The sequence below is a fragment of the Pseudophryne corroboree genome, chromosome 1 (genome assembly GCF_028390025.1).
Source record: "Pseudophryne corroboree isolate aPseCor3 chromosome 1, aPseCor3.hap2, whole genome shotgun sequence".
Classification (NCBI taxonomy): domain Eukaryota; kingdom Metazoa; phylum Chordata; class Amphibia; order Anura; family Myobatrachidae; genus Pseudophryne; species Pseudophryne corroboree.
Window position 1 is genome coordinate 972,132,249 of NC_086444.1, and position 10,815 is coordinate 972,143,063.

Consider the following 10,815-nt stretch of genomic DNA (forward strand, 5'->3'; position numbering starts at 1 on the left):
GTGGGCGGTGAGAAACGTGGTTCCGGTATCCACCGTTAATTCAGAGGCAACTAGAGACTTGATTAAGGTACTGTGTCCCCGGTACCAAATACCATCTAGGTTCCATTTCTCTAGGCAGGCGATACCGAAAATGTACACAGACCTCAGAAAAAGAGTCACCTGTGTCCTAAAAAATGCAGTTGTACCCAATGTCCACTTAACCACGGACATGTGGACAAGTGGAGCAGGGCAGACTCAGGACTATATGACTGTGACAGCCCACTGGGTAGATGTATTGCCTCTCGCAGCAAGAACAGCAGCGGCAGCACCAGTAGCAGCATCTCGCAAACGCCAACTCGTTCCTAGGCAGGCTACGCTTTGTATCACCGCTTTCCAGAAGAGGCACACAGCTGACAACCTCTTACGGAAACTGAGGAAGATCATCGCAGAATGGCTTACCCCAATTGGACTCTCCTGGGGATTTGTGACATCGGACAATGCCAGCAATATTGTGTGTGCATTACATCTGGGCAAATTCCAGCACGTCCCATGTTTTGCACATACATTGAATTTGTTGGTGCAGAATTATTTAAAAAACGACAGGGCGTGCAAGAGATGCTGTCGGTGGCCCGAAGAATTGCGGGCCACTTTCGGCATTCAGCCACCGCGTACAGAAGACTGGAGCACCACCAAACAGTCCTGAACCTGCCCTGCCATCATCTGAAGCAAGAGGTGGTAACAAGGTGGAATTCAACCCTCTATATGCTTCAGAGGATGAAGGAGCAGCAAAAGGCCATTCAAGCCTATACATCTGCCCACGATATAGGCAAAGGAGGGGGAATGCACCTGACTCAAGCGCAGTGGAGAATGATTTCAACGTTGGGCAAGGTTCTGCAACCCTTTGAACTTGCCACACGTGAAGTCAGTTCAGACACTGCCAGTCAGGTCATTCCCCTCATCAGGCTTTCGCAGAAGAAGCTGGAGACATCGAAGGAGGAGCTAAAACAGAGCGATTCCGCTAGGCATGTGGGACTTGTGGATGGAGCCCTTAGTTCGCTTAACCAGGATTCACGGGTGGTCAATCTGTTGAAATCAGAGCATTACATTTTGGCCACCGTGCTCGATCCTAGATTTAAAACCTACGTTGGATCTCTCACAAGTCTGCAGAGGTTCAAAGACCTGCTGGTGAGAAAATTGTCAAGTCAAGCGGAATGTGACCCGTCAACATCTCCTCCTTCACATTCTCCCGCAACTGGGGGTGCGAGGAAAAGGCTAAGAATTCCGAGCCCACCCGCTGGCGGTGATGCAGGGCAGTCTGGAGCGAGTGCTGACATCTGGTCCGTACTGAAGGACCTGCCAACGATTACTGACATGTTGTCTACTGACACTGCATATGATTCTCTCACCATTGAAAGAATGGTGGAGGATTATATGACTGACCGCATCCAAGTAGGCACGTCAGACAGTCTGTACGTATACTGGCAGGAAAAAGAGGCGATTTGGAGGCCCATGCACAAACTGGCTTTATTCTACCTAAGTTGCCCTCCCTCCAGTGTGTACTCCGAAAGAGTGTTTAGTGCAGCCGCTCACCTTGTCAGCAATCGGCGTACGAGGTTACTTCCAGAAAATGTGGAGAAGATGATGTTCATCAAAATGAATTATAATCAATTCCTCCGTGGAGACATTCACCAGCAATTGCCTCCAGAAAGTACACAGGGATCTGAGATGGTGGATTCCAGTGAGGATGAATTAATAATCTGTGAGGAGGGGGATGTACACAGTGAAAGGGGTGAGGAATCGGAGGATGATGAGGAGGAGGACATCTTGCCTCTGTAGAGCCAGTTTGTGCAAGGAGAGATTGATTGCTTCTTTTTTGGTGGGGGCCCAAACCAACCAGTCATTTCAGTCACAGTCGTGTGGCAGACCCTGTCGCTGAAATGATGGGTTCGTTAAAGTGTGCATGTCCTGTTTATACAACATAAGGGTGGGTGGGAGGGCCCAAGGACAATTCCATCTTGCACCTCTTTTTTCTTTCATTTTTCTTTGCATCATGTGCTGTTTGGGGACAATCTTTTTGAAGTGCCATCCTGTCTGACACTGCAGTGCCACTCCTAGATGGGCCAGGTGTTTGTGTCGGCCACTTGTGTCGCTTAGCTTAGTCACGCAGCGACCTTGGTGCGCCTCTTTTTTTCTTTGCATCATGTGCTGTTTGGGGACAATTTTTTTGAAGTGCCATCCAGTCTGACACTGCAGTGCCACTCCTAGATGGGCCAGGTGTTTGTGTCGGCCACTTGTGTCGCTTAGCTTAGTCACACAGCGACCTTGGTGCGCCTCTTTTTTTCTTTGCATCATGTGCTGTTTGGGGACAATTTTTTTGAAGTGCCATCCTGTCTGACACTGCACTGCCACAGTGCCACTCCTAGATGGGCCAGGTGTTGTGTCGGCCACTTGTGTCGCTTATCTTAGTCACACAGCGACCTTGGTGCGCCTCTTTTTTTCTTTGCATCATGTGCTGTTTGGGGACTATTTTTTTGAAGTGCCATCCTGCCTGACACTGCAGTGCCACTCCTAGATGGGCCAGGTGTTTGTGTCGGCCACTTGTGTCGCTTAGCTTAGCCATCCAGCAGCCTCGGTACAAATTTTAGGACTAAAAATAATATTGTGAGGTGTGAGGTGTTCAGAATAGACTGGAAATGAGTGGAAATTATGGTTATTGAGGTTAATAATACTATGGGATCAAAATGACCCCCAAATTCTATGATTTAAGCTGTTTTTTAGGGTTTTTTGAAAAAAACACCTGAATCCAAAACACACCCGAATCCGACAAAAAAATTTCGGTGAGGTTTTGCCAAAACGCGTCCGAATCCAAAACACGGCCGCGGAACCGAATCCAAAACCTAAACACAAAACCCGAAAAACGTCCGGTGCACATCACTACTTAGTATACCACATAGTGGCCCTCATTCCGAGTTGTTCGCTCGCAAGGCGATTTTAGCAGAGTTACACACGCTAAGCCGCCGCCTACTGGGAGTGAATCTTAGCTTCTTAAAATTGCGAACGATGTATTCGCAATATTGCGATTACAAACTACTTAGCAGTTTCAGAGTAGCTTCAGACTTACTCGGCATCTGCGATCAGTTCAGTGCTTGTCGTTCCTGGTTTGACGTCACAAACACACCCAGCGTTCGCCCAGACACTCCTCCGTTTCTCCAGCCACTCCTGCGTTTTTCCCGGAAACGGTAGCGTTTTCATCCACACGCCCATAAAACGCCGTGTTTCCGCCCAGTAACACCCATTTCCTGTCAATCACATTACGTTCGCCGGAGCGAAGAAAAAGCCGTGAGTAAAAAAACTATCTTCATAGCAAAATTACTTGGCGCAGTCGCAGTGCGAACATTGCGCATGCGTACTAAGCAGAAAAACGCTGCGATGCGAAGAAAATTACCGAGCGAACTACTCGGAATGAGGGCCAGTATACCTAAAAAGGTTTCCACATAGTATGCCACACAGTATACCTAAAAAGTTTCTCTGTAGCACTACGTCAGTGTCGATATAAAATACTGTACATACAGTATGCAGTAGAGCAGGGGAACATCAAGAGAAGAGGAGCCCCGTGTGCAGTTTCTGTCTGGGCCTCCTCCTCTATAGCCAGCAGAGCAATAGACTCTGGGCACTAGAGTCACTAGAAGGAGCTAGCGCTGTCCCAGAGTCACGCATCCACAGGTGTGGCAGATATTTTCCCGGCATTTTGCGCATGTGCAATAGATATACTGTAGGGGTATATTCAAGAGAGGATCCGACACATCACTATTCAATACTGTCCAGAAACAGCCAGCATTCCGACAAATGCAGATTCGGCTTGATTGCAACTCGAATCTGCATCAGCGGCAAACTGCCGAAAACAGACGCATTTTCAACAGAAACACATGGATCAGCAAGTAACTTGCCGATCCATGTGTTTTCCGACAAGTGCCGTTTTTTTCAGCAGTCGAAAAACTTCATTTTCATTGAATAGGTCGAATTCAAATTCGACCTAAAACTGTTGAAAAATGCAGTTTTTACGACTGTCTGAAAAACTGGCACAAATTGAATATACCCCATAGGGGTTTATTTACTAAGCCTTGGATGGAGATAAAGTAGATGGGGATAAAGTACCAGCCAATTGGCTCCTAACTGTCATTTCTTTGACGTCCTAGTGGATGCTGGGAACTCCGTAAGGACCATGGGGAATAGCGGCTCCGCAGGAGTCTGGGCACAACTAAAAGAAAGCTTTTAGACTACCTGGTGTGCACTGGCTCCTCCCACCATGACCCTCCTCCAAGCCTCAGTTAGATTTTTGTGCCCGACCGAGCTTGATGCACACTAGGGGCTCTCCTGAGCTCTTAGAAAGAAAGTATAATTTAGGTTTTTTATTTTACAGTGAGACCTGCTGGCAACAGGCTCACTGCAACGAGAGACTAAGGGGAGAAGAAGCGAACCTACCTGCTTGCAGCTAGCTTGGGCTTCTTAGGCTACTGGACACCATTAGCTCCAGAGGGATCGACCGCATGGAACTGGCCTTGGTGTTCGGTCCCGGAGCCGCGCCGCCGTCCCCCTTACAGAGCCAGAAGCAAGAAGAAGTCCGGAAAATCGGCGGCATGAAGACTTCTGTCTTCACCAAGGTAGCGCACAGCACTGCAGCTGTGCGCCATTGCTCCTCATACACACTTCACACTCCGGTCACTGAGGGTGCAGGGCGCTGGGGGGGGGGGGGGGCGCCCTGAGCAGCAATAAAAACACCTTGGCTGGCAAAACAATCACAATATATAGCCCCAGGGGCTATATATGTGATAATTACCCCTGCCAGAATCCTTAAAAAAGCGTGAGAAAAGTCCGTGAAAAAGGGGCGGAGCTATCTCCCTCAGCACACTGGCGCCATTTCTCCCTCACAGTTCCGCTGGAAGGAAGCTCCCTGGCTCTCCCCTGCAGTCTACACTACAGAAAAGGGTAAAAAAGAGAGGGGGGGCACTAAATTTAGGCACAGTAAATATTATAGCAGCTATAGGGGACATAATTCAGTTAGTCCCTGCATTATATAGCGCTCTGGTGTGTGCTGGCATACTCTCTCTCTGTCTCCCCAAAGGGCTTCTGTGGGGTCCTGTCCTCTGTTAGAGCATTCCCGGTGTGTGTGCGGTGTGTCGGTACGGCTGTGTCGACATGTTTGATGAGGAAAATTATGTGGAGGCGGAGCAGATGCCTATAGAAGTGATGTCACCCCCTGCGGGGCAGACACCTGAGTGGATGGTTTTATGGAAGGAATTACGTGCAAGTGTCGACTCCTTACACAAAAAATTTGACGACATGCCAAATGCGGGACAGCCGGCTTCTCAGCTCGTGCCTGCCCAGGTGTCTCAAATGCCATCAGGGGCTCTAAAACGCCCGCTACCTCAGATGGCAGACGCAGATGTCGACACGGATACTGATACCAGTGTCGACGACGATGAGTCAAATCTAATGTCCACTAGGGCCATTCGTTGCATGATTGAGGCAATGAAGGAGGTATTACACATTTCGGATATAAACCCAAGTACCACTAAAAAGGGTATTATGTTTGGGGAGAAAAAACTACCCGTAGTTTTTCCCCCATCTGAAGAATTAAATGAAGTGTGTGAAGAAGCGTGGGCTTTCCCCGATAAAAGATTGGTAATCCCTAAAAAATTACTAATGACGTTCCCTTTCCCGCCAGAGGATAGGGCACGTTGGGAAACACCTCCTAGGGAGGATAAAGCGCTCACACGTTTGTCTAAAAAGGTGGCACTTCCGTCTCCGGATACGGCCGCCCTAAAGGAGCCTGCGGATAGAAAGCAGGAGGCGATCCTGAAGTCTGTATATACACACTCAGGCATTATACTTAGACCAGCTATTGCGTCAGCATGGATGTGCAGTGCTGCCGCTGCATGGTCAGATTCCCTGTCAGAAAATATTGACACCCTAGACAGGGACACTATTCTCCTAACCATAGAGCATATAAAAGACTCAGTCTTATACATGAGAGATGCACAGAGGGAGATCTGCCGGCTGGCATCTAAAATAAGTGCATTGTCCATTTCTGCTAGGAGAGGCTTATGGACTCGGCAGTGGACAGGGGATGCAGATTCCAAAAGGCACATGGAAGTTTTGCCTTATAAGGGTGAGGAGTTATTCGGGGATGGTCTCTCAGACCTAGTTTCCACAGCGACAGCTGGGAAATCAGCATTTTTACCCCAGGTTCCCTCACAGCCTAAAAAAGCGTCGTTTTATCAAGTACAGTCCTTTCGGACCCAGAGAAACAGGCGAGGAAAAGGCGGGTCCTTTCTGTCCAGAGGCAGAGGTAGGGGAAACAGGCTGCAACAAACAGCAGGTTCCCAGGAACAAAAGTCCTCCCCCGCTTCTTCCAAGTCCGCCGCATGACGGTGGGGCTCCACAGGCGGAGCCAGGTACGGTGGGGGGCCGCCTCAAAAATTTCAGCGATCAGTGGGCTCGCTCACAGGTGGATCCCTGGATCTTGCAAGTAGTATCTCAGGGGTACAAACTGGAATTCGAGGCGTCTCCCCCCTGCCGTTTCCTCAAATCTGCCTTGCCAACGACTCCCTCAGGCAGGGAGGCTGTGCTAGAGGCAATTCACAAGCTGTATTCCCAGCAGGTGATAGTCAAGGTGCCCCTACTTCAACAAGGACGGGGTTACTATTCCACACTGTTTGTGGTACCGAAACCGGACGGTTCGGTGAGACCCATTTTAAATTTGAAATCCTTGAACACATACATAAAAAAGTTCAAGTTCAAGATGGAATCGCTCAGGGCGGTTATTGCAAGCCTGGACGAGGGGGATTACATGGTATCCCTGGACATCAAGGATGCTTACCTGCATGTCCCCATTTATCATCCTCACCAGGAGTACCTCAGATTTGTGGTACAAAATTGCCATTACCAATTCCAGACGCTGCCGTTTGGACTGTCCACGGCACCGAGGGTGTTTACCAAGGTAATGGCCGAAATGATGATATTCCTTCGAAAAAAGGGAGTTTTAATTATCCCGTACTTGGACGATCTCCTAATAAAGGCGAGATCCAGGGAGCAGTTGTTGGTAGGAGTAGCACTATCTCAGGAGGTGCTACACCAGCACGGTTGGATTCTGAATATTCCAAAGTCACAGCTGGTTCCGACGACACGTCTACTGTTCCTGGGAATGATTTTGGACACAGTCCAGAAAAAAGTGTTTCTCCCGGAGGAGAAAGCCCAGGAGCTGTCATCTCTAGTCAGAGACCTCCTGAAACCAAAACAGGTGTCGGTGCATCACTGCACGCGAGTCCTGGGAAAGATTGTGGCTTCTTACGAAGCAATTCCTTTCGGCAGGTTCCATGCCAGAATCTTTCAGTGGGACCTGTTGGACCAATGGTCCGGATCGCATCTTCAGATGCATCGGCTAATAACCCTGTCTCCAAGAACCAGGGTGTCTCTGTTGTGGTGGCTGCAGAGTGCTCATCTCCTAGAGGGCCGCAGATTCGGCATACAGGACTGGGTCCTGGTGACCACGGATGCCAGCCTTCGAAGCTGGGGGGCAGTCACACAGGGAAGAAACTTCCAAGGACTATGGTCGAGTCAGGAGACTTCCTTGCACATAAATATTCTGGAACTAAGGGCCATTTACAATGCCCTAAGTCAGGCAAAACCCCTGCTTCTACACCAGCCGGTACTGATCCAGTCAGACAACATCACGGCGGTCGCCCATGTAAACCGACAGGGCGGCACAAGAAGCAGGACGGCAATGGCAGAAGCTGCAAGGATTCTCCGATGGGCGGAAAATCACGTGCTAGCACTGTCAGCAGTGTTCATTCCAGGAGTGGACAACTGGGAAGCAGACTTCCTCAGCAGGCACGACCTCCACCCGGGAGAGTGGGGACTTCATCCAGAAGTCTTCACACTGATTGAAAATCGTTGGGAACGACCACAGGTAGACATGATGGCGTCCCGCCTAAACAAAAAACTTGAGAGATATTGCGCCAGGTCAAGGGACCCTCAGGCGATAGCGGTGGACGCTCTAGTGACACCGTGGGTGTACCAGTCAGTTTATGTGTTCCCTCCTCTGCCTCTCATACCAAAGGTACTGAGAATAATAAGAAAACGAGGAGTAAGGACAATACTCGTGGTTCCGGATTGGCCAAGAAGAGCTTGGTACCCGGAACTTCAAGAGATGATCTCAGAGGAACCATGGCTTCTACCGCTCAGACAGGACCTGCTGCAGCAGGGGCCCTGTCTGTTCCAAGACTTACCGCGGCTGCGTTTGACGGCATGGCGGTTGAACGCCGGATCCTAAAGGAAAAGGGCATTCCGGAGGATGTCATTCCTACGCTGATTAAAGCCAGGAAAGAGGTAACGGTAAAACATTATCACCGCATATGGCGGAAATATGTTGCTTGGTGTGAGGCCAATAAGGCCCCAACAGAGGAATTTCAGCTGGGTCGATTTCTGCACTTCCTACAGGCAGGAGTGACTATGGGCCTAAAATTAGGCTCCATTAAGGTACAGATATCGGCTCTGTCGATTTTTTTCCAAAAAGAACTAGCTTTACTACCTGAAGTTCAGACATTTGTAAAAGGAGTGCTGCATATTCAGCCCCCCTTTGTGCCTCCAGTGGCACCCTAGGATCTCAACGTGGTGTTGAATTTCCTAAAATCACATTGGTTTGAGCCACTAAAGACCGTGGATCTAAAATATCTCACGTGGAAAGTGGTCATGTTATTGGCCTTGGCTTCGGCCAGGCGTGTATCAGAATTGGCGGCTTTGTCATTTAAAAGTCCTTATCTGATTTTCCATATGGATAGGGCAGAATTGAGGACTCGTCCCCAGTTTCTCCCTAAGGTGGTATCTGCTTTTCACTTGAACCAACCTATTGTAGTGCCTGCGGCTACTAGCGACTTGGAGGATTCCAAGTTACTGGACGTAGTCAGGGCCTTGAAAATTTATGTTCCCAGGACGGCTGGAGTCAGGAAAACTGACTCGCTATTTATCCTGTATGCACCCAACAAACTGGGTGCTCCTGCTTCTAAGCAGACTATTGCTCGCTGGATTTGTAGCACAATTCAGCTGGCGCATTCTGCGGCTGGACTGCCGCATCCTAAATCAGTAAAAGCCCATTCTACAAGGAAGGTGGGCTCATCTTGGGCGGCTGCCCAAGGGGTCTCGGCTTTACAATTTTGCCGAGCTGCTACTTGGTCAGGGGCAAACACGTTTGCAAAATTCTACAAATTTGATACCCTGGCTGAGGAGGACCTTGAGTTCTCTCATTCGGTGCTGCAGAGTCATCCGCACTCTCCCGCCCGTTTGGGAGCTTTGGTATAATCCCCATGGTCCTTACGGAGTTCCCAGCATCCACTAGGACGTCAGAGAAAATAAGAATTTACTCACCGGTAATTCTATTTCTCGTAGTCCGTAGTGGATGCTGGGCGCCCGTCCCAAGTGCGGATTGTCTGCAATACTTGTACATAGTTGTTGTTCACAAAAGGGTTATTGTTATGAGCCATCTGTTGAGAGGCTCAGTTAAATTTCATACTGTTAACTGGATATGGTATCACGAGTTATACGGTGTGATTGGTGTGGCTGGTATGAGTCTTACCCGGGATTCAAAATCCTTCTTTATTGTGTCAGCTCTTCCGGGCACAGTATCCTAACTGAGGCTTGGAGGAGGGTCATGGTGGGAGGAGCCAGTGCACACCAGGTAGTCTAAAAGCTTTCTTTTAGTTGTGCCCAGACTCCTGCGGAGCCGCTATTCCCCATTGTCCTTACGGAGTTCCCAGCATCCACTACGGACTACGAGAAATAGAATTAACGGTGAGTAAATTCTTATTTTTTCAAACCCAGCCCGTGACATAACAGTTAGGAGCTGATTTAGGAGCACCATTTTCCCAGTGGTTTCCCTACTGCGCATGCGCAAAACACAGAGAAAATGTCCATCATGCCATTTTCCCAGTGGTTTCTGCAGCACTGTTTCTGTCGACGCGGGACTTCGGCGGATAAGTATTGTAAAATTAGGTGCAGGGTGTGTGGTGTGGGTCCTCTGGGGGCCTGCATGCACAACACACACAGCACCTATTATAGATACGCCAGTGCAGAAGACCAAGGTTCCCTTTTTTCACTTCCCCAACATCTATTATAATAAAACATAAGCTCTTGTTATTTTTTTTAAGTCACTTAGGGGTCTATTTACTAAGCCTTGGACGTAGATTAAGTCCCAACCAATCAGCTCATAACTGTCATTTTTCAAACACAGCCTGTAACATGGCAGTTAGGAGATGATTGGCTGGTAGTTTACCTCCGACCACTTTATCTCCGTCCAAGTAAATAGACCTCTAAGATTTTAAAACTAAAAAAAGGACTCCTTTAATATATTTTGAAAAAACATATCTGGTATATAATACACATTTATTCTTATATTAATATTCTGGAAATCAGGCTCCCAGTGAAGAGAGCATTTTAGAAAACCTGAAACTCTTGGACCGTAAGTAGGACACACTTCTTAAAATAGCTCAGTGACAATAGGAAAATGTAAATTAAATAAAGTGCTTTACCTTAAGCCACAAACATTGTTTCTGAAATAAGAAAAGCTGCTTGCTCATTCTCCATTTTCTGCAGGTCGCCTTGCTTGTTTATGCCACAATACAACACACATCATGTGCAGTGATATATTATTTACGTAAAAACCCATATTATGAAAATAAATATATTTTTTAGGATCTTCTATATTATCATTAATGGGTTTACTTAGAAATGAGTGGTTATTTTCATAAAGCTACATTACTCATTGCATTGTAAAATAAAGTA